The sequence below is a fragment of the Marmota monax genome, unplaced genomic scaffold (genome assembly GCF_021218885.2).
Source record: "Marmota monax isolate L192 unplaced genomic scaffold, Marmota_monax_Labrador192_F-V1.1 WCK01_AAM20220418_F8-fsc00024, whole genome shotgun sequence".
Classification (NCBI taxonomy): domain Eukaryota; kingdom Metazoa; phylum Chordata; class Mammalia; order Rodentia; family Sciuridae; genus Marmota; species Marmota monax.
Genome location: NW_026695224.1, coordinates 20,364,552 through 20,387,867, shown reverse-complemented (window position 1 = coordinate 20,387,867; position 23,316 = coordinate 20,364,552). Strand labels below are relative to the sequence as shown.

Genomic DNA, 23,316 nt, shown 5'->3' with positions numbered 1-23,316 from the left:
TTATAGCCACATCTTATACTTCTACTGGACAGTGCTATCCTAAATTTTTCCATTTTGGAGGAAATTTTGTTTAAAAAACTGATGCATTTAGCAAAGTAGATTCTATAATCCATGTGTCTGAGATTGAATCCTGGCTCTACCATTTGGGCTGTGTGACCTTAAACTTTCATTTCCTCATCTACAAAATGAGGATGATAACAGCCTACCTAGGTCCTAGCTTATGAGTTAAATTACTTAGAACAGTAACTGGCCCACAGTTAACATTTACATAATATTAACTGTTGTTAATAAAATAAGTTTATAGAATCTTACAAGACAGGGCAATGGGAAGGAGAACAAGCAGGCAATTTTCAAATAAATTAAACAAAAAATTTACTGCTAGTTAAAACATGATTGAAAACACTTGCTAAGTGTAAGTCATGAGTTATTGTGATGTGGCTGCTATTTTCTGGCAGATATTGATGCTGAGGAAAACTTTCAAGCCATTTACATAAGCATACAATGAATAAACAAATTAGCTAACTGCATTATGCATAGGTCTTGCCTTCTGCTAATGGGTTGAGGAAGAGGATGTTTAGAGGGTATTTGTACCAGATGACTCAAGAGCTTAAGTCTCTTGGACTCCAGGGTTCCTCAAAGGAATGATACAGTTATCCTCTGGGGACAGGAATCAGACATACCGAAGGTCAAGCTGTTCTGCCATTCCCATTAGCTTTGGTCAAAACACTGGTTCTCAGTTTCTTCTTCTATATATGATGGAAATCACACCAAATCTCTTGCAAGCTGCAGTAAGGAGGAAATTAGATAATGCAAACAAAACACCTGATACATAGTAGGCATTCAACAAATGGTAGCTATTACTAAGTGGCACTTTGGGTGCTCCTAATAAAGAACTCTCTGTTCTATAGTAGAGAATTTTCTGTTCAGAATCTCCAGAGCCTTTTCTATAATTCTGCTGCTTTATTCCCCATCCCCACTTGGTCCCTGAGGGGCTGAAAGGCGTTTCACCCAATTAAGAGTGTCTACAGCAAAATGTAGGGTCTCTGCAGCTTTGAGCACACACTACACATTTTTTTTATGTTCTTCTCTATCCAGTTTACACGTGTGGGGTTCTTTTTCTGGAATGATGAGGCAAACAGCAAAATGGGTACTATTCTCCATCTCATTTCTCCTGAAGTTCTGACACTGACCTTGGTGTTTAGAGCATTTTACATGCAGCTTTATTTTTTAAACAAAGGACAAACATGGAGAGTGGAGCTCTAGAATCATGTTCTTTTGCCTCCCAGGGCAGCCATGAGTCCATTCACTGCTCATTGTTTCTCTCCTTCCAAAAGTTTGACTTTGGAACCAAAGAAATACAAGTTAAACTCAGTGAAGATTTATGCTATCAGAGCATGTTAAACTACAGAGAAAATACTCAGTTCCATAGGAAGTGTGGGAAGTGCTTTAGCAGGACACCAATACAGTCAGATTTCTTGAATCAACATATGATGGGTGGGAGGTGGAGAGGACCCTGGAGGTGGGCTCACTCCAGTTCTGTTGAGAGGCCCTGGTTTCCAGGGACCAAGTGCCAGTGCTAAGTTTTGGGGAGATAGTCCAGACTTGACATGCATATTTTCCCAATCTTTTTTGTTCACTCAACAAATGCTGAAGAATATGTAGCTGGGGTGGCAATATTTTGAGAATCTTTGCCCTGGAGAACCCCAGGGTCTAGCAAGGGAGAGTAGAAGTGTCCATGTGCAGAATGGGCCAAAGAGCAAAAGCTGGATTAACCAAAGGAAGCTTGGTTTAAAGTGGGTTGGCCATGGCAGTAGGAAAGCTGTGGAGCCTAGTCAGTCCTGAATCTGAATCTCATTTTTACCAACAAATACATGGCTTCGGGGAAGTACTTTAAGCTTTCTGAGCCTCTTGGAGCAACAAAACTAACTTCTCTAGGTTGTCAATGTATAAGCAAATGTTTGGGATAATACTATTTATTAAGAAGTTACAGTGGGTCAAGCATTGTGCTTGGCACATTATATGTATAAAAAAACAACCATTATTATCCCTGTTTTATAGCCAAGGAAAATAATGGCTTTGAGAAACTTGTTCAAGATCACAGTAACAGGTGACACTGGGACCCCACCAGAATCTGACTGCAGAGATTACTTTTAGCCACTGTCATCACTGCCTCTGTGGTTGAAGGTCAGCAAGAACCCAGGAACTATTTGAAGAAGGAAGAGATAATTGTGGTTAATTGCTGAGACTGGCTTTAAACTCGTGAGCCTCCTGCCTCAGCCTCCCCAGGCGCTAGAATTACAGGTGTAAGCCACCACACCTAGCCCTCTGCTTAGTCTTTGGGGTGGATACAATATGGAAAAGCTCTCAGGGGTGAACAGAGTGGGAAGAGAAGGTAGGTAAAAGCCATGAGGAAATGAGCAGGGGCAGGAGTGCCAATGGTGTGTTCTGGAGGCAATGAAATGGAGAGGAATTTCCACAGGAAATAGATGTTTGGAAAGCCTTGAATGTCAGACTAACAAGTGTTAGAGAACCAAACATGTTCATTGGCAAAGAAAGGGATGTGAAACCTGAAATCACCAGTGTGGGGCATCTCACTGCAGGTGGGCATTTTATTGCAGTGTCGAGCATGCTCACCAAGCCAGAGTTTGTGCAGGGCATGGCCAGATAGTGCCACAGTCCAGCATCCCTACTAGGGCTCTTCACTTTTCAAAGAATTTGCATGGCATTTTCTTTCATTTGGTCTTTACAAAGCTGCAGGCAGGAGAAGGATGGGCAGCCTGCTGCAAGGACTGCTGCCTGTGTCAAGTGGCAGGTTGCAGAGGCTGCCAGGAAGCACAGATGCCAAGAACAGCTGCGGTGCCCAAATCCAAGCACAAAGCTTAGAAGAGGCCTTCTCTGCAAGGGAGAAGGCAAAAGATTTGCTTCCTGGCCTCTGGCGCTTTCCCTGTGCTCTAGAAGACAGGTAGTTTTGTCATTTGGTTTGTGATACCCCAGTGACACCCCCAAGTGGCTGCCACCCAGAGTGGCTGCTGTGAGAATTTTGAGTCCAGGTTATTACAAATCCCATGCCCTTTCTAGATGCACCACCCCCCAGTCAGTGGCCCCTCCCATGCAGAGAGCTTGTTTTACAAAATATTTTTCTGGTCTTGCCATCTTAAATTCGTTCTGTTTATTTCTCAATAGGCAGCAGGGGCTGGAAACCAAACCCCATCCTCCATAAGCTGGTTTGAAGGAAAATCTATCTTTTCTAATGACTGCAGTCACAATCTGCACCAGATTTCTCTCCATGGCTACGCTTCTAATAACAATGGAAAACAAAGGCAGAAAGGGAAAAGGGTGAGATCGGCAGTTCTTCCAAGAGGCACCTGCAGTTCTGTGGAGGATTCGAGGCAGTGGGGAGGTAACTTTCACAGCTATAAGAGAGTCCCTTGATGAGTAAAAGAGGAGTTTTGATGTGCAAGATGATAGAAGATGAAAGAGATCATGGTGCCTCATTGTGTTCTCTTTGAAAAGTCATGCTAGGATTCCAGGCACCCTCCACAGTTCTAGAATAAATACAGGGTGGGCCAGGAAAGGAAGATTTTGCCAAGTTATCCAGGGCTAAGTTCCTATGTCTAGAAACATGTCACTAATGAGAAATGACAAACCCTGGGTACTAGAATGATAAAGGCTCATTCGACCTTTGACCCTAGTAACAATTAACATGTGTCTACACAGGCTAAATGTGACAGGGCCAAATAGTCAATTCTGAAGAACAAAACCAAGCTGGGAAATCAGAAAAATAATTAAAGGCCAGATGTTTAGAATGGCTGAGTGTCAGAAAATAGGGCTGTGTGGTAATTTCAGAGTGACTTCATCAGCCAGGCCCCCTTTGCTTGACTGTTCTGACCCCAATGTTCTGACATGCCAATTCGTAAAGGTTCCTGCACAGGAAACAGCTCCAGGGATCAGCCTCCAGCACAGGGCCTGGTACACAGTAGGTGCTCAGCAAGTGCTCATATCTGTGGACAAACCTGACTCCTAGTCTGTGATATGCCCTATGCCATGCATTTGAGACATGGAAGTGAAGAGATAAATCCCTGTCCTCATGGAGTTAATTCTAAAACAGAACGAGGAGTACAGTATAGGAAATGTGCAAATGAACACAGCCATCTCATGATGATGCCTTCTAAGTGCTTCCTTGTACCTCTGAAATAATATAACTCAACAGGTGAGACAAATTGGAAACTTAAAAATACTACATATCTTATCTCACATCAGATCTGAGCAGACCCAGCTGTGGAGCCTGGGGTAGCAGCTTAAAGGCAAAGGAGGCAAGAGACCGGCTCTTGAGACACTTTGCCTGCAATTAGAACATGCTGCCACCAGGGGCACCATGAAGTAGTGTGACCTAAACAGCCAGGCTTCCTCCCAAAGTATGGTATGCTGAAAAGAATACAGTGTTTCCATTCTTAACCTTTAGAAGGACAAAATTTTAAATTGACTTTTTAAAATCTACTTATTTGGGGCTGGGGTTTGGCTGAGTGGTAGAGTGCTTGCCTAGCATGTGTGAGGCACTGGATTCGATTCTCAACACCACATATAAATAAGTAAATAAAATAAAGTTTCATCAACAACTAATAAAAATATTTTTTAAAAATTTACTTATTTTTATTTATTTTAATTGACATAAATATTTCCATATTAATGGAGTACGGTATGATCATTTAATACATGTTTATAATTTGTAATGATCAAATCAGAGTAACCAGCATTTCCATCATAAAAGAACTATAGTACATAGTTGCATATATATAGTGAGTGGAGGCTTGTGAATTCATCAACATTCATTTAACAAAATCCATTGTGTACCTACCGTGTACAAAGCACAGAACTGCGTTTCTGCCTGCAGGTACTCAGCCTGAAAGGAGGACAGACAGAGACAGATAATTACTGTGCAAGAAGATAAGTAGTCTAATGGAGGGATGGGCAGAGAGCATTGGGAGCACAGAGGAGTGACTAATTCTGCTGATGGGAATTCAAACACACACACACAGACACAAACACACACACACACACTTATGTGTATTGGGCCCAGGTGTTAACACCTACTTTAGAGAGTTATATCAACATACATATAAACTATATGTGTATAGGGGAAACACATTGGCGCTTGCTGCAAGAAATTTGGATTGTTCTATTGAGTGGGCATATCGCCTACATCTCTGGACCTGTTTCCTAATCTAATCCTCTGAGGACTTGGCAGTGGTCATCTTGATCATGTGGGCTGGAGCAGCACAGAAGTTAGAATGATGACTTTGATCTCCATGGACAAGACCTGGCTTTGTCCAAGCCCTAAGGCTTCCTTGGCACCTGCTTGTCTAGACCCTGGTGATGCTACCTCTTAATTCTGGCTGAAATATTTCAAAGGATCTCAGCCAAGGTTCTGGTCCCAGAGGAATTCATGAGGCATCAGCCTCTGGTGTCTGGTGGGAATGGCTAGCTCTCCTGAAGTGATATTTGGCTTCACCGCCCCCCAGAAGCCAGGCTGGCCCTACCATAGCGCCAACTACTGCATGTACTATCCTACCCACTTCTCACCAGAAAGTCTTCTGATCTCTGACTTGTCTCTGAGGCCACTCTCAAGAAAACCTTAGAGGATTGCTATGGCAAGCAAGTCCCATCCCTGTTTCCCAGACCCCTAGAAGACAAGGGCCTTCACTCTGGAGCAGGCTATCCCCCATAGCCAGCCCACACCCCGCCTTTGCCAGCCCCAACACTCTCACCCCATCTGTGGGCACTGAAGTGCCACCTCTATGTTAGGGGAATCAGAGGAACAACCATCTTATTTAAAAATACATATACATATATGTGTACATATCTATCCATATATACACACACACATACACAAGAGTGTTTAAACAAACCATTTAAAGCTGCTAATTGCACTGTAAAGAGTTTTAATATACAATATATTAGAGCCATACCCTTAGTAGACAAAAAAAAGTACTGAAAAAAGCCCTTACTGAAAGCCCATTTACAAGTCTTTAAAAGGATCTTTTAAGATAAGTTGTGTGCCCTGGAAATTGCACACCTGAGATGATATACCTTGAACCACCTGTCTGGACCGGAGCCCTCTCAGGCTCCCTACATCTTCACTGTGGTCCTTCAGCCCTTGGACCCTCTCTCTGCAAAGGGCTCATCTCTGCCAGCTAGGAGCAGATATGCTCAGGCTACCTTTCATAATGAAGGACCAGCAGAGAAGCTTCCATACATAAGTGGTGATGAGGACACCTCCTGCCTTGACAAACACATTCACCCTCTGGTTAGGGCCTAGATGGTCCCTTCACTCTCAGGAAGCACTGAGGTGGCCCCCAGGAGTGACCTACCACTCTCCTGCTCCAGGTACACAGGACTCCCTTCTGGGAGTTGGCAAACAAAGAAAAATCAACAGAAGGCCTTTAAACCCTTCTGCCAGGATGTTGAGGATGTCGCCTCCACCAAAGGAGATGAGAAGGGCAGGCTGAGATAAGCAGAGCTGCTTAGAAACCGAACACAGAGACAAATTAAAACATTCATTGGAGGCAAGAGAAAGCAGATCAGTGGAGTGAGAAACAAGATGTCTCCCTTCCAGATCACTGCAGAAGAGAAAAGAAGAAATCATCAGTGATGGCTCAAAAGTCAGAAAAGAAAGGAGATGCAGAAAACATAAAACATGATGGCAGGAGGCCATCCAGAATAGTTATGACAATAAGTGTAAGCATTTAACATTCCCTTGATAGAAGACAAAGGTTCCCAGATTGAATTAATACAAGAGACTTACCTAAAATAAAACGGCTCCAGGCTAGGCAAAGCTTTACCAGGTAACCACAATCAAAAGCAAAAGCATGAGTGGCTATATCAGACAAAGCACAACTTAAGGCAATAAGCAGCGTTGAACAGGATAAAAAGGGTAATTTTATATTCATAGGAGCAATTGTGAAGGCATAACTGTTCTGAACATTTGTACACTCAGTACTTTAGCATCAAAATACATGAGGCAAAATCTGTTACAAGAAATACAAGAAGCTAGCCAAATGACAGTTGTGGGCATACATTTACATACTACTCTCAGAACCTGACATCAAGTAGCCAAAACATAAAAATAGAAAGAAGTCATTTAATAAAGATTGAATTAAAAAGTGGGTACTGAGCGTGGTTTCCATCTGAATGATGTTTGCCATGTTTTAAAAGACCACCCTAGATGGATGCCTGTGATACAAATGTTAAATTTAGTACAAATTTATATATACACTATAATTATAATTGCAATTTTTTAAACCCTAAACCACTGAAAGAAAATATACCAGATTTTCACATCTGGTGTGTTTAGAAAGGTTGAAATTTATATATTTAAAATTTTTTGTTTCCACGTTTTCTTCCAATGTTCTTCAGTGATCATATAATATTCTGACTAAAAATAAACTTTAAAAAAGGATGGAATAAGATTCATCCTCATAGAACAGGGTTTTCTAATTTCCAAAAATTTGAGACAATATATTCATGGGGAATGGATAAAATATAACAAACAAGGGCAGCAGAAGGAATCCCTGAGGGTCCCAGACAGTGCACAGCCTGGCAGGCCCTCTTGGTGCCTCCTCAGTTACTCCCTGCACGAAACCCTCTGTTTCTTTGCCCCAGGGCACTGCATTCTCTCCACTCGGCTTCCCAGCCTTCACTGGGCCTTTTTCATCTACACATCCTCCACTGGTAGCTCAAATGTGATTGTTCCAAGATAAGACATATTGGGATCCCCCACTTTCCCTCTCTACCTGTGCCCCTGATGATCTCATCCATTCTTCTACAGGGACATAGCTCCTCTCTATATGTGAAGGACTCCCAAATTCATCTCTAGCCCCAAACTCATCGTAGAACTTCTGGGGTATACATCAGCTTGTAGACTGGACATCACCCCATGGAGTGTGGGACAGGAATGGTGGGCATGCCTGCACTCATAGCCCTCTGAGTACCTGAGGGTGCTGCATAGAGATGAGTGTGAGGCAGGGATGCCCCCAGGGGTGGTAATGAGAGCACTTAGGCATCCCCAGTCAGATGCAGAAGAAGGTTCCCACGAATGAATCAGAATAAATCATCGCCCACTCTATGCCATCCAAAAATAAAACCAATGTCTCTCTCTGACTTATGGGAATATGAACTAAGGTTATTGCAGTAATCAAGAAAAGCAACAAAGGGAAATTTTCAGAGCTGGGACCAAAATCTCCTGCCACTTGGAATGTTCACCCTGAACTCAAGTTTTCTTCTGCCCAACGCATACATCCAGCTGCCAATTCAAGGGACAGACTCCACCCTGCTGCTGAGATGTGCGGGTCAGTGGTTTCTGGGCTGGCCTCCTGACTTCTCAGGGCAGAACAGAAAGACTGTAAATACCCTAAAGTTTTTAATTTACCAGTAAAATGAGTGAGGATGAGATCAGGTTTTTAGCCCACTGATGTGGTATGTTAATTTAAAGGCTTTTGTAACTAACTACAAAGTACAGTCTCTTTTGAAAAGAGCAAAAATAAACTTAAAGTACTAATTCGAAACATATATTCTTATCAATTTCAGCTCTAAGTACATATTCTCATTGGAAAGTAAATTACTTTGAGAGCTTTCTAAAATTATTACATATAATTTCTCTTACTTTCCAAGGTCTGGGTTGCTATCCAGTTACCATTTTATTTTAAGAGTCAAATGTGCATGAGACCATTCTTTGCGAAAGGTTTCATGAAATCCTATGCAGGTATCTGGCTTCAGAAAAGAGATGTTGCTAAGTAACCTTTAGCAAGTCACTTAACTTTTCTAATTCACAACCTCCTCTTAAAATGAAAACATTACCTCCATAAAGACTGTTGAAACAAAAATCATGTTTCTTAAGTAAAGTGCCTGGTACAGTGTCTGTCTTGCAGCAGGAGCTCAGTAAACAGCAGTTATTCTTCTCACATCAGACAGTGGTTTTCAATCTCCCTATTCCTGTTCCATGCAGGAGCATGATTGAGAATACAGGTGGGAAAAATCTCCAGGTTTTTTGTATAATTCACAGAAAGACAGCTCCAACTTCACATCCCTTCCCCTCTCACTCAAGAAACATCAGAAGGCACTGATTTTTTTTTTAAACTGTGATTGATGTGATTATAGGAACAGTTCCTGGCATCTTTGCTTATTCATTTTTAAAGTAACTTAGCCACAAACTTTATTATTTTATCATCAGTAACAAATAAATGGGAATGAACTAATGTCTAAAAAATAAGTCCCAATTACCTGAGAACTTATTTTCATAAAACCAGGCCTATTATAAACTTCCCTGGGAGTCAGCAACCCTGACAGCTCCCCCTTGCCTCAGTCAGACTCTCAAGCAATTGGGTACCTAGGGCCACATTCTCTTACTCCCTCAAACCCCATCCTCTCACTGGTTTGATGTCTTGCCTTTAGCTGACAGTTAATAAATGTTTCATGAATAAATGCATCTGCTCTCTGCCCCCACTTTAGTACCTCCCTGCACCAGGACTGGCAAATGTGCGTTATGAGCCAAAATCAGGTCAGATGACCTGGCTTCCAGCAATAATGTGCACAGAAGGCAAATGATTAAATAATGCATGTCTATCCACTTGACACGACATTCTGCAGCCACTGGAAATGATGCTCTCGAAGACTGAAAGGCCACATGGAGATGCATCTAACATTAATTGAATAAATAGACCATAAAGACAGTGTACTGGTCCTGCCATTACACATATGGGCCCAGATTGAAGGGGAAGACCATTCAGAATTGTTGCTATGAGAGGAGCATGATTCTGCATGATGTGCTTCCAAATTGTCTTCTATATTGTTTTTATAGTGAACAGTAAGGCCATGGGGGCAAAAAGCCCCTGTGATTGGAAATTAGCCCAGGGCTTCTTGTAGGCACGTGGCCAAAAAGTGTGCTGAAATCAGAATGAAAGCTGAGGAGCTGGACTGGGGAAGGATGGGTAAGCCAGAGTCCATTCAGGAATGAAATGTGGACTTGACCCAAAATAGCTGTCATGCTCAGCCTCAGAGTCTGAATTAATCCTCCTCTTAGTTTATTGACGTCTATGAAATTGATTCTCACCACAGAATCACAATCCATGGCCCTGGCATTGCAGTCGATAAAAAGCATGACTGGGGAGGCAGCAGAAAACATCTGCACCAAATACTCACAGAGGGGCACCATGGCACGCTTTGCTGAGACCTGTTGTTACTGGAAAATATTCCTATGCATTACTGGAAAGGAAGAGAGACTGAGATTGAGTGGGGAGCAGCAGGGGGAGGTAGGTAGATATCTAGGTCCCTTTTCTGTTGTTATAACTAAATAGCACAGGCTGAGTAATTAATGAAAAATAAAGGTTTATTTGGCTCATGGTTCGGAAGGCTGGGAAGTTCAAGATCTGATGGCCACATCTGGTAAGGTCCTTTTCGCTTGTGGGACTTTCTGCCGAGTCCCATGGCAGCTCAGGGCATTTCATGACAAGACAGATCATCCTAGCTTAGCTCTCTCCTCCTCTTCTTATAAAGTCACAGTCCTATTGAATTAGGGCCCCATGATTATGACCTCTTAACCTTAATTACCTCCTAAAGGTCCTACCTCCAAACACCATGGACAGATTAATTTTCTACCCTCTTAATACTTCCCAATGGGGATCAAATTTCCATATGAGTTTTGGTAGAGACATTCAACCATAGCAGAGCATATATGTTGGTGGCAGGGGCTGGAGGGAAGAGACGGCAGCTCCTGCTGCTGTCAGGTCAAAGCTAACCTTGGGTACCACCTCCTCTACACTCATGCTGGGAGTCTGGCCTCACTTTATGTCCCTTCTCACTGCGGACCTGGACTTCACTCCTCTCTCCTAAGACAGTTTCCTGCCTTGGTCCTAAATCCCTTCAATTAGAAAAGAACGGGGAAAGGTACAGCCCAAAGATCTTGCAGAGACTCATTGCTGACAAGGATAAGGAAGGCGAGTGCCATCCCTGGGCCATGCAGCCCTGTTCCTTCCAAGCTGGGCTATACCTGATCATGCCACACCTCAGGCCAGCAAGGAAAGACTGTGGTGCCCATCACTTGTGCCCCAAGCTCTTGCCAAGAGCAAAAACAACAGTTCTCCTGTAATCAGTGCAGGAACATCAAGGCCCAGTGGCCCTGAACCTACCCAGATTCTTGTTGGTAAATGCAACCCAGCACCAAAGTTTCCAAGGCAGTTAGAGTTCACCAGTCACTGGGCACAGAGGTGCACTAAGTTTTTCAGAACAACCTTGCTCAAGCAAAGAATGCTAAGCAGCCCCCATGCAGCTCTGACTGGTGTCAGCTTTGGTAGCCCCAATTACCCTGAGCTTTGCAGGGTCTAGCAGGTGGTTTGCCTGGACTGGAACCCACTGATCCAGCAAGAACACTGACAGCCTTGGCTGAAGCTGAAGCCCTGACCACCAGCAGTGCAGTTCTGGGGTTTCCATACTCCCCACTGCAGGGTACCTGGTGGGCAAGGAATGACTCTAGATCCATAATCCTACAGTGAAGTAGACCCTCACCTGTCTATGGCAAGTGGTGTGCAGCCATCAGAGAGCCGTCATCTCCCCACAGGCAGCCAACTTTGGTTACATCACTGAGATGTTCCCCTGATTTGCCCAGGCTACCCTCTCTGGCCATAGTCTTTGACAGGTGGAATTGTCTTTGGGGGGTTTTGTGTTGTTGTTGTTGTTGTTATTTTGTACTAGGATTAAACTCAAGCACTTTACTACAGAGCTGTATGCCCAGTCCCTTTTCACTTTTCATATTGAGTTAAGGTCTCACTAAGTTACTTAGGGCCTTGCTAAATTGCTGAGACTGGCCTCGAACTTAAGTTCCTCCTGCCTCAGCCTCCTGAGTCACTGGATTACAGGCATGTACCATCAAGTCTGCTGACTGATGGAATTTTTGATGTGACTATAGTTGCCAGACTCAAGAACCAGATGAGTCATATCCCCTTCACACACCACTGTGGTGTGACCATTGGTATCTAGGTCTGCCTGTCTCCTCCAAAACTGACCCTCTCCAGCCCCTAGTCCAGACCAAAGTACAGATGAAGGGTTCTACGATGTGGGGCCCTCAGGCATTGCCCTTGCAAACCTCCCTAACTTATCCTTTCTTTTCCTTCCATAATCAGACACAGACAAGAAGCAATTAGACGTCCACTTCCCAGCTAGACTTCCTGGGAAGCCCTTTTCTCCTTGTGACCAGTTCTGTTATCCACCTCTTGGCCTCCAGATAGATTCAAAGAAGTCTAAAGACAAAAAGATAACCCCTTTGCCCCTTTCTTTTGAAAGACCAAGGCAAGAAATTCCCACTGGAACAAGCCATCCAAGCCCCTTCTATTGCTGCACCTGCTCCCCACAAATCTTCAGGGTGGGTAAGAACAAAGGGAGGGGGGATGCATTCATTCAATTTGCAAACCAGAGGTCAGGTAACTATTTGAGGCAGCCTGCATGGCTCCTCTATTCTAAGTGTTGCTTCCAACATATCTGGACAGGCTTCATCCTAGTCTTTCTGATCATACGCAGTTTATTGCACTCTGCTTCCTAATATCTTTGTTTCCACAGCCAAATCTTCTCGGGTGATGCTCACAGAAGCAAAAGGGCCTTCAAGTTGGAAAATCTTGGGCCATTAGCCGCTATAAGTGGAGTCAAGTGAGTTTGTCTCCACGGTGATGTTTATTTCCCTGCTCCCAGGATGAGACATGAGACGTAGGCTGCTCAGATGCTCCAAAGCAAACAAAGAAATGGATGTGGTAAAAGGTGGATACAAGCTTACAGGAAGTTGAGGGCTTCTTCCAGAAGGACCCGAAGGTGCTTCCCTTTGGGGCAGAAGCGATTAACTTGTTTTTGAGCCCTTCCCTCTCTGAAGGCTTTGCCTTTCCTTTGCATTTCTGGGTCTTCAGCCTAGGGAACAAAGGACTGGATCCTCAGGTGAACCCATCTTGTAGCTGCCCCCGCTTTCCAAGCCCCTCCTCTCACCTCTGTCCTGCCCACTCCCTCCCTCCTTCATTTCTGATTTAATGTCTCAGCTCCCACATTTGGAGGTGACTGCTCACAGTGCATCAGCACCCCCCAATCATTTTCAATTCCCCATCCTACTCCTGTGACCCAAATGAAAGAAAGGTGTTACATAGCCCCGGACCCAGGATCAACCTGTTGATCTCTGCCCTTAGCACTGGGGCTATGCTGTCCAGTATGGTAGCCAATAGCAACATGCAGATGTTTAACGGTAATTAAAAATTCAGTTTCTTAGCCACATTTGAAATACCCAATAGCCATATGTAGCTAGTGGCTACCATACTGGATCGTGCAGTTACAGAACATCATTAGAGAAAGTTCTATTGGAACATGCTATATCCCAAGTAGTAATCCCAGCTACTCAGAGGTTGAGGCAGGAGGATCACAGGTCCAAGGCTAGCCTGGGCAACTTAGCAAGACCCTACCTCAAAATTAAAAAATTAAAAGGGCTGGGGATATAACTCAGTAATAGAGGACCCTTGGGTTCAATCCCAGGTGCTGAAAAAAATATATTATTTAAAAATATTCTTTTACTCAATGCAGCCATTATCCCCAACGCCAATCTATCCTTTTCTGCCATCCACAATGGGAATCAGACAGACCTGAACTTAAATCTCTGATTTAAAATCTGGTTGCCTTGGGGCTGGGGATGTGGCTCAAGTGGTAGTGTGCTCGCCTGGCGTGCGTGCGGGCCCGGGTTCGATCCTCAGCACCACATACAAACAAAGATGTTGTGTCCGCCAAAAACTAAAAAAATAAATAAATAAAATATTTTAAAAATAATAATAATAAAATAAAATTTGGTTGCCAAGCAAACCTGGAATGGCTGAGCCTCCTCATCTGTAAAATGGGAAGAATCATATCAACAGAGGTGGGTTGATGGGAGGATTAAACAAGGAAATATAAAATGGGAAGTAGTCCCTAACTGGAATTATTATTGTTCTTATTATTGATAAGCTATCAAACCTCCCAGGCCCGAGGCCAAGTGTTTATGAGAGATTCAAATGTGTGTGCATGGCTGGGGCTGGTAAATGAGAACAGCGACAAAAAATAGCAACTAGGAATGTTGATCTGTCTCCTGGCCTCTTGGGGATATTTCTATTTTGGGTGCTATTTCCTCACCATATTGATTTTAAATCAATTGTCAAGAGCTTTTCATTGTTTCACAGTCTTTTGAAGCATCTCTTTCTTTTTCTCTCTCTTTTTGTCTCTCAAATATTCTGTAGTTACCACTGGCGACTTCCATCAAAGAGCCAAGCAGTAGGGGTGAGCGGCTAGCCCAGCAGGAGTCAGCTTCAGCCTGCCGTGGGAGATCCACGGAAGCTTCTTGGCATGGTCAGGAACTGGTTGTCATTGCGACCTGGGTCAGCCAGCTCACCACTCTGCATGCTCTTCTTGTCCTATTTCCATAATGACATAATGAATGGTTTGTCAAAGATCAAATGAGGTTATCAAATCAATACTCATTCCCCTGAGGGTGCCCTCCTGCCTGACATCATGTGACCTGGTTCTATATCAAACCTTAGTTTATGTTCAGCAAAGTGTTGACCACATGCCTGATCATGTAAAGATCCTATTTAGAAAAATATAAATAAAATAACAAAAAAAAGAGGATTGTTACTCAGAACTATGCTATGCACTTAGCAAAAACAGAATAGGATTATTAACACTGCAACAGATAAGATGGTATAAATTAGAGCTTCTATTATATTTTCACCCTTGTTTTATCTGAAGTCTGAAGTTTATTTTCCTTGGGGAAAATATGGCCCATGGTCGGCACCAGAGATCCCTGCTCCTTTCTGGCCAAACCCACTCACTCAGCACTCCCTTAGCACCCTTCACATGACAAGCTGTGTGGTGGGTGCTGAGCGTACATAATCAACCTTGGAAACACACATGTGATGACTTCTGTACCACAGAATGCTGGAAAACCAAGGTGCTGCCCCTTCTGGGCAGTGTACCTCTCTCTCTCTTTCAATGGCACTGCTTATTCTCCATATCCCTTCCTCTTGTCTTCATGTCATCCAATGGAGTTGCTTCCACATCCCAGGAGCCAAGAATTCCCTTCAGTAGATGAAGAATCTGGGTCACTTCCCCCACTCCTGTGCTAAACACAGCCACTGATGCTTCATGTGGAACCTGAGAACCAGGAGGCTGGAGGAGAACCACTTGGCAGGCAGGGCTCTGCCCACACCACCCCACCCTCAGCAGCCTTTCGAATAGGGGAGTCCTTCCCTCACCAGTTCCAGCCTTGGCTGCAGGGCACTTCAGAGAGTTCACTTCTTGTTTCTCATGTGCTGAGAATTAATAACCAAGGGTCTGAAGCTAGAGGTTCTGAGTCTAGCCCTCATAAGCACACTGTCTGAGAAGTGGTGGTAGGAGCCATGAACACCTTCCCACAAACACCGTCCCATCAGCTGAGGCCCAGGCCTTTCCTCCACACCATCTTGGGAGATAGCTTCTACACCTTTTATTAGAGACCATTTCCTTTAGAACGTGCTTCTTGTTTACTACAGTAGAGTCACCTGGGCAACAGATTTTGGAACATCACAGCCTCTATTGAGCATTCTGGCAGCTGGGCAGAGCTAAAACATTCTATATGGGTTTTTCCTTGTTGTCCCTCAACCATGTTATGATGTGGCTTCTGTGATAATCTCTGTTTTGTGGATGAATGAGTTGGGGTTCATAAATGAAGTTACTTTACCTGGTCACAGCAGAGTCAAGCTCAGCTTGACGTTTTGGCTTGACTGTTAACCATAATGCCATAAGCCTCCAGCACACAGAACCAAAGCTCTTCAGATTGTTCCCAGGAATCACACAGGTCTCTGGAGATGCTAATTCCAGAACCATTGTGGAGGGGCAATTGAATCAGGCAGAAGGGAAGGCTTCATACCCTAGTGGGAGGGTTCAGGATTCAAAGCCCCAAGAGAACATCTTTAGGGTGATTGCAATCTGTCGTGTATGTACAGGGTGTAAGGGTATGGCAGTACTCCTTTAATCAGGAGAGAACTAGGAGAGACTGACTTCCCAACAGTCAATGGCAAGGACCAGGAGGGCTAGTCAGCTCTGGCCTTCATTCTGCCATGCTTCTGAATGTGCTGACCCATCATCCTCCACAGCCAGACGCTGGAGGACTCAGAATGAGAGCCCTGCTGCTGTTCTCCTTGATGAAGCAGAAAGAAGGGCTAGAGAGAAGACCAAGACCCAGAAAATGGAAAACCAGCTCCTCTGGCATGTGCAAGGAGGGACAGGAAGCTACCCATACATAGTCCTTGGTGTAGTGATTCACAGCAAGTCACATTGGGCTCTGTCCACTTCAGTGTGGACTGCCTACCACCTAGGGAGGCCTTTAGTCTTTCCTCTCCCCTGGGAACAGCATCCCAGCTTCTCCTTGTTGTTTGTCTCATCCACTGCGGGCTCCAGAACCTTCATGTCAGCCTCCATGAATAGCTTCACCTGTACCAGTCTTCCCTCCATGCTCAGAGCACAGTGCCAAGCTTAGGAAACACCTGTTAGTGGGCAAACCATGGGGCAGCCCAAAGGCCCCTGTCTAAACCTAAAGCAGAGTTCTAGTGAGCAGGAGACAGGAAGAAAGGCTCAACCCAGTTTGCTGGTAACTCCTTACAGAATCCCAAGAAAAGTCTTCAGCCTCCTTGAACCAGGACATAGAACAAGGATGAATGGATGATCTTTTGTGTCAGAAAGGAGGCAACATGGAAGACAGAAATAAGTATCTTGGCTCTGATACTAACTTGAACTTCACATCTCTGAACCCCTGTTCCCTTAGCTGTAAATTGAGGCAATATCAGTACCTGCTCAGAGGTTGTGAAGATCAATGAGCTAATAACTTTGAAAATGACTGCATAGCCTCTCTGAGGACTAAGTGAATTTTAATGATTCTAACTAAAATCCTATAAACCAGGCCTGGGCCATAAAAATGCACAATGGTTAAGAAAATTAGTTCTAGCCAGGTATAGTGGCTATTACCTGTTATTCCAGTGGCTGGGGAGGCTGAGACAGGAGATTGTCAGTTCAAAGCCAGAGTCAGCAACTTAGCAAGACCCTATCTCAAAAAAAAAAAAACCAAAAAAAACTTTTTAAAACAGCTGGGGCTAGAGCTCCGTTGCTAAGCACCCCTGGGTTTAATCTCCAGTTCAAAAAAATAAAAATTAGTCCTTTCTAGGAATACTCTGACTTTTTAAGCTGAAAGCGACCTCAGAGATTTCACTTCAACCCTCTCTCTAATGCGGGGACTGCCCAGCCAGTGCTGCCCAGTCAGTCTCTCTGACAGCCCCCTCAGCCTCCTCCTCTGTAGCAGATGTACTCTCAGAAGGCAGAAATGCCCCACTCTTCCCTGGAGGTTAAAATAAGGAGACTACATAGGAAGCAATTTGCAGCCATCTCAAATCCATGGTCAAGGGGAAAAATTTCCTCCCTTTCCTCCCCAAATCCTCAGTACCATCAAACTCCAACAGACCCCTGAGTAGGATGAGGACTTCCTTGCCACCAGTTCTCTCCTGACCAGGGACCTCAATCAGCAGCAGCAACAAATGTCATTTCTCTCCTCTGAGCCCTCTCCTGGCCTCGGCTTCCCACACACTTTCCATCCCCTTGTCTTTCCCAATCCCCTGATCCAGCTCATGATGGCTCAAACGAGGACCAGACACATCTTTGACTTCTCCAGTTCTGGGCAAGGGGAGATGATTCTGATTCTGTGAGAGCCTCTGCAAAATCAGAATAAACCCCTTCTCTCACCCAAAATAAATTCCACACCTAGTGCAGATTTCTGCCATAGTTTAATGATACAGAGGAATTTGTTATCTTAGCATTTTTGGAGGTCGGAAATCTAAAATCAGTTTCATTGACCTAAAATCAAAGTGTCAGTAAGCTTGGTGTTCCTTCTGGAATTTCTAAGGGAGAATCCATTTCTTAGCCTTTTTCTAATTTCTAGAAGCTTCTTGTATTTCTTGGTTCATGGCTGCTTCTTCCATCTTCAAAGTACATTGTTTCGGCTTTGGCTTCTCTCATCTCCCCTTATCCATCTTTGGCGTTCTTGCTTCTTCTTGTAAGAACATTTGTGATTACTCTGGACCCACCTAGAAAATCCAGTCTCATCTGAAGATCCTTAACTTAATCATATCTGCAATGTTCCTTTTGCCGCATAAAGTAACATATTCATAGGTTCTGGGGGTTGGGGTGTGGACATCTTTCGGGGGCCAATATTTAGCCTAACATAGAGGCAGGCCCTTCCCCCCACAACTGTAGTTTCATCAATCAAGTGTGGAAGAAAACAAATGCTCGCCCCCTCAGACTCTATGCGGGTCAATTCAGTAGTGCCCTGGAATGTCAGTGGCCCAGGAATGGAGACTGAGGTATGAGTGTCAGGCTCTAGTCCCTGACCAAGCCAGAAAGGATGTGCCCAGGAGGTGATGGAGTTGAGAAAGTAGGGTTTGGACTTGGTTGTTTACTAGCCATGGCTTCCCCAGGAGAGCAAGGAGAGTACTGGTGCACAAACATTACGAAGTTGGTCATGAGTTTACTAAGCCCAGTGCCTGACACAGGGAACAGAAATGCCTAGCAGAGTGGGCCAGGAGGTAGTGAGCTCTGTTCAGGGCTCCTCCCTCTCCCTCATCCTACCTCCATGTAGTCACAGAGTCCTGTCAGTCTCCTTCCTAAACATTACTCAAACCCTCCCTGCACTCCCCTCCATTGCCACAGCTGAACTAGAAGCACCTCTCTCCTCCCCTGGCTCATTGCCATGCCTCTTCCTGGCCCCATTGCCTCTGGTCTCCCCATCCCTCACCCCACACTCATACCATCCTGTACTGTCATGCCAAAGCACACCTTTGATCAAATCTGTCCCTTTTGTGGCTACCCCCATCTTTGGGTGGAGGCCCAAGCTTTTTACCCTGACTTATCAGTTTCTACCCACCTCCCTATAAGCTCCAGGCAGTCAGAGCCACAGCAAATAGGTGGCAGATGGGCAAGGGCAGAGCTGGTGATGTGGGGTGATGTGGATGAAGGAAGGATGGGGGTGAGATATAGATGGTGTTGGAGGGATAGACCTGACTCCAGAGGTCCCTGTGGGCAGATGCTGGTGGGTACAGGTCAGAAGCTACATCTGCCTCCAGTTAGGCACAGGTAGGGTTCAGGCATTAGGCTGTTGGCATTGTCCTGACTCAAATGTGAAATGGCTCTGAGCATTGGTTATAAGTCTAGAAGGGCAAGACACAAGTCTTTCCTCTGAAAAGTGATTTTGGCCAAATTCTTTCAGGGATGGGGAATACCTACCAGGCCTGGCTGGGCTGAAGGATGTGACTTGATAAGGGAGTGATTATATGAAGATATATAAAGTGGGCTCAGGGTCCCCACTAGCTGAGTCACTGCCATGAAGCTTAATTAATGTTTGCAAAGCATTCTAAGGCCTTGGCTGAGAGGCCTCATGTGAGGACTGAATATCCTTATTAATCACTGTGACAGCACCAGGTGGGATGGTCCACAGGGCAGTTGCTTCTATGCACATAACAATGGATGGTTAAATTGTGATTTTGGAGAGTAGTTCTAATCAGCTGGCTCAAAAACAGCTTAGCTGAAGAAGGCAGAGCCACCTAGGAGCCACTTAACCCACCTGGCCCTATTGCCCCATGCATTAAAGAGAGGCAGTAGAACCTCCCTTCCTGCTGCACAGGGACAATGGAAGGACTATCCGGTACTGGAGAAGAATCCCTTTAATCCTGGGTCACCTAGGTGTTTGGTCTTACTAAGGCATGCTATCGCTCTGCATCAGGCTGGGGGTCTTTGGGCCAAGTCCCTCTACCTCTCTTAGCCTCAGTTTCCTCATCTGCAAAGTGGAATAATAGTAATTATGCCTTTTCCCTTATAGGATTGTGATAGTGTGATACATGTACAGGAAAAAGTGTTGGTGCCTACAGTCATGATATCCATATTAAGAACAGTCATAACAATAATGATATCAGTAGTAGAAATAACAACAATAGTAATGATATCAGTAATAAGAATAGCAATAGCAGGACAGGACACTAACCCATGCCAGGTACTCTGCTAAATGTGTTTCAATGATTAGCTACTTTGATCTCTGTTTGACAGATGAGGGTTCCTGGGAACAAAGTTCCCAATTTCCCACAGTTATTGAGAGGTGGGGCTCCAAATGCTACATGGGCCCAGACAGTCTAGCTCCCAAGTCTTCCCCACCACCCACCACCCACCCCTGCCCCACTCTCCAATGCTGCCTTTATCATTATTGTCATTATACTCATTTGAAGAATCTGGCTTCAATATGATTGTTATCTCATTATCATCATTACATGGGGAAAATGGAAGCTGGGCCCTGGGGCATCTGTGTTCTGTTGAGTGGGGGAGGGGCGGTGGCTATCTTTGATCCTCCATAGAAAGGAAGAAAGTTATTGTTATCAAAATGGAAGTGAAATATGTAGGTTTTCTCACTCATCAAAACTCTAGATGTGCAAGGAAATGTGTAACAGGTTTTTAGGAAAAAACTGTCAATAGATGCTGAAAGAGACTGAAAGTATGGCCCTACTCTGCCCTCTCCTTCAGGCTATGGATTGAGGAGGACATTGGTCCCACATCTGCCTGTGGGTGATGGAGCAGAAGATCCCTAGACCAGTCATAGATGGTCCTCTTGCTCTGGTTGATCCCCCAAAGGAAGGTTTAATATGCTTAGTCTGTGCTCTAGAACTTTGGCCAGTCTCTGTGGCAGGATCCCAGCTCAAGGGCCATCAACCTTGAGCCTCTTCCTGTTTCACTAATGACCCATAGCAGCTCTGGAGAGCTTCCTCCAGACCCACCTCAGACCCCTTCTAAACTATCCCCAGAGAGGTGGGACCTAGCATCCCTCATCTTTTCAAAACTAAATGGCCAAAGCCAGGCATAGTGATGCACACCTGTAATCCCAGAGGCTCCAGAGGCTGAGGCAGGAGGATTCACGTGTTCAAAGCCAGCCTCAGCAACTTAGGGAGGCCTTAAGCAACTTAGCAAGACCCTGTCTCAAAAAAAAAAAATCGGGCTGGGTATATAGCTCAGCAGCTAAGAACCCCTGGGCTCCATCCCTGGTATGGAAAAAAAAAAAAAAACTAAAAGACCAAGCCAGCAAGCCAGATACTTGCTCTGTCCTTTAGCATACCCCATTTCTTTGCTCTTCTCACTCCTCCTGAGGCCACTTCTACAGGCAGATCATGCTGGGGCCTATTCTGGATCCATTTTTGACCTTATACCACCCTCCCTCCATCTTTCCCTAATACTCCTTCTTCCTACCCTTAACCCCCACCATCAACATCCTGTCCTCATACTGTCCCTCTTTCCTCCCCAAAAGGATGCACCCAGCAGGACCATTCTAGACCCAGAATAGGGATGGGGTCCTTGCTCTCTGGACTCTTCGTCATCCTTAAAAACAAGGAAATCCAGTTTCAGATCTATCTATGGACAATCTCAAGACCATGGTTCACACCCAACTGACATGTATGAGAGGGCAGAGCAAGGGGCAGATTGACCTTTCCAAGCCACCTCCCTTTGAAATGGGCTTCTCTGCTCTGCTATGGGTTCTGAACTGGTTTGCAAGGTAACATGTGACATACAGGCTGCTGGTGTAGACCACAGAATGCACTGGATCCTCCTAAGCTGCCTACAGGGGAACATGATGCTAACATGGCTGTTGTTCTTTGCCTTCCCCACTTACATTTCAGGGAACATGTCCCTATCAGGAAAGTGAGTCTCTCACCCATAGAAAGATCTCAGCTCTAAAAAATTTCATGCAATTCTTTTTATAACAGAGGGTTATATTTAAAGTATTCAAAGGCATAGATTTGCATCGTCTTAAGTGAAATAACTCATCACCCATCTCTCATCCACAACCCTTTTCTCATCTTATGAAGTCTCAGTTTACATAAAGAGTTTATGTCTCCTCCAGCCAAGTAGGTGCTCATTTCTCTCATTGGTATTTTGATTGCATATCCACCTGCCTAGATCAACTCTCAGCAAAAATTCCCAGTGCCCTTTCTGTTGCCTCATAAGCCTGCGGCAGGCTATAGACCCCTGCGTGGGCATCTTTCTGCCACAATACAGGGAAACCCAGCAGGTCACAAAGTTATCTTGACTGACAGCCAAAACACAACAGGAAGGAAGAAGGGACAAATCTGATCACATGGTAAGGCAGTTTCTTGAGAGAAACATGATTTTATAGACAATTGTTATGAATGTCTGCCATATTTTGAGCACTTAGTACTTGAAGGGCACTAAGCATATGCTTATTATATTTATCTTCAAAGTAATCCTGTGGCGCATGCATCAGGCCCACTCCTTGACTGAATAAACTATGGCTTAGAGAAGTTATGTCTTGGCAAATGTCCAGAGCTGGTTATGGGTGGACAGGCCTGCGTGACACCACACCTCCACAGCTGCATGTGTGTTTACTCAATCATACCCAACCTCATTCCACACAGGGGTTGAGAAGCTCAGAGCAACTGTGTGATAAAGCACAAAAAAGCCAGAAACCACAGCAAGGAAGGCAGCTCAGCAAACTCAGAAGGTGCCAGGGTCTTTGTCCAGCACCATACAGTCCTCCAAGGCCTAGGCTCCAAGCTTCCGAGCAGCAAAAGCAAAGAAAGCCTGATCTCTTCCCCAATTGTTGGTGTTTGTAGCATAAAACAAATCGAAACCAAAACAAACCAAAGCCTAAAACTATAGTTTCTCCTAAGTCCAAAAACAAACAAATGCCTCCCAGGCGGCCTCTTAGGGAGGCTTGAATGTAACAAAAGAGTAGAATAGAACAATTGAGTTGGTCCCACCTGGTCAGAGGAGCTGGAAACACCTGAGCAGCCCCAGCACAGCTTTGCCAGATTGGCTCTGGAAGGGGAAAGGGTGGGTCAGCCCAGCCTTGGTCAGCTGAGCCCTGGCGGCTGGCCACAGACTAGGATTCTTGAGTGTGTGCAGGTTTGTTGGTGAATGCAAGGAAGGGAAAAAGGAGGGGTTGGGGCAAGGAAGAAAGAGACCCAGCTCAGAGCCAAGACAGCCCCTCAGAGTTTCCCTAAGTGGAAGTCAAGCGACCTGGCCTCACTATTCTCTCCCCATTTGCCAGGCATTGGCCACAGACCAACCACAGGAGGGGGCTTAACCTCCAGTGAACATAGCTGTGAAATATTCCAAAGAGCCTTTGGGTACAGCATGCATGACTGAGCGCCCAGCAGCCTTCCAGCCACACAGCTCAGAGGGAACTGGCGTCCTGCA

General features: G+C 44.8%; 1 protein-coding gene and 1 long non-coding RNA gene across 2 annotated transcripts in view; one reads left to right on the top strand and one right to left on the bottom strand.

Moving 5' to 3' along the window:
- Smpd3 (sphingomyelin phosphodiesterase 3) overlaps positions 1-23,316 on the top strand; it is an 83,484-nt gene that overhangs the window by 6,761 nt on the left and 53,407 nt on the right. The gene's annotated exons all lie outside the window — the stretch shown is intronic.
- Positions 571-22,977, bottom strand: LOC124086470 (uncharacterized). Its single transcript, XR_006849811.2, has 3 exons — positions 22,878-22,977; positions 4,856-4,900; positions 571-783 (listed from the first exon to the last, which is right to left on the bottom strand). It is a non-coding gene; the product is annotated as an uncharacterized LOC124086470 (long non-coding RNA).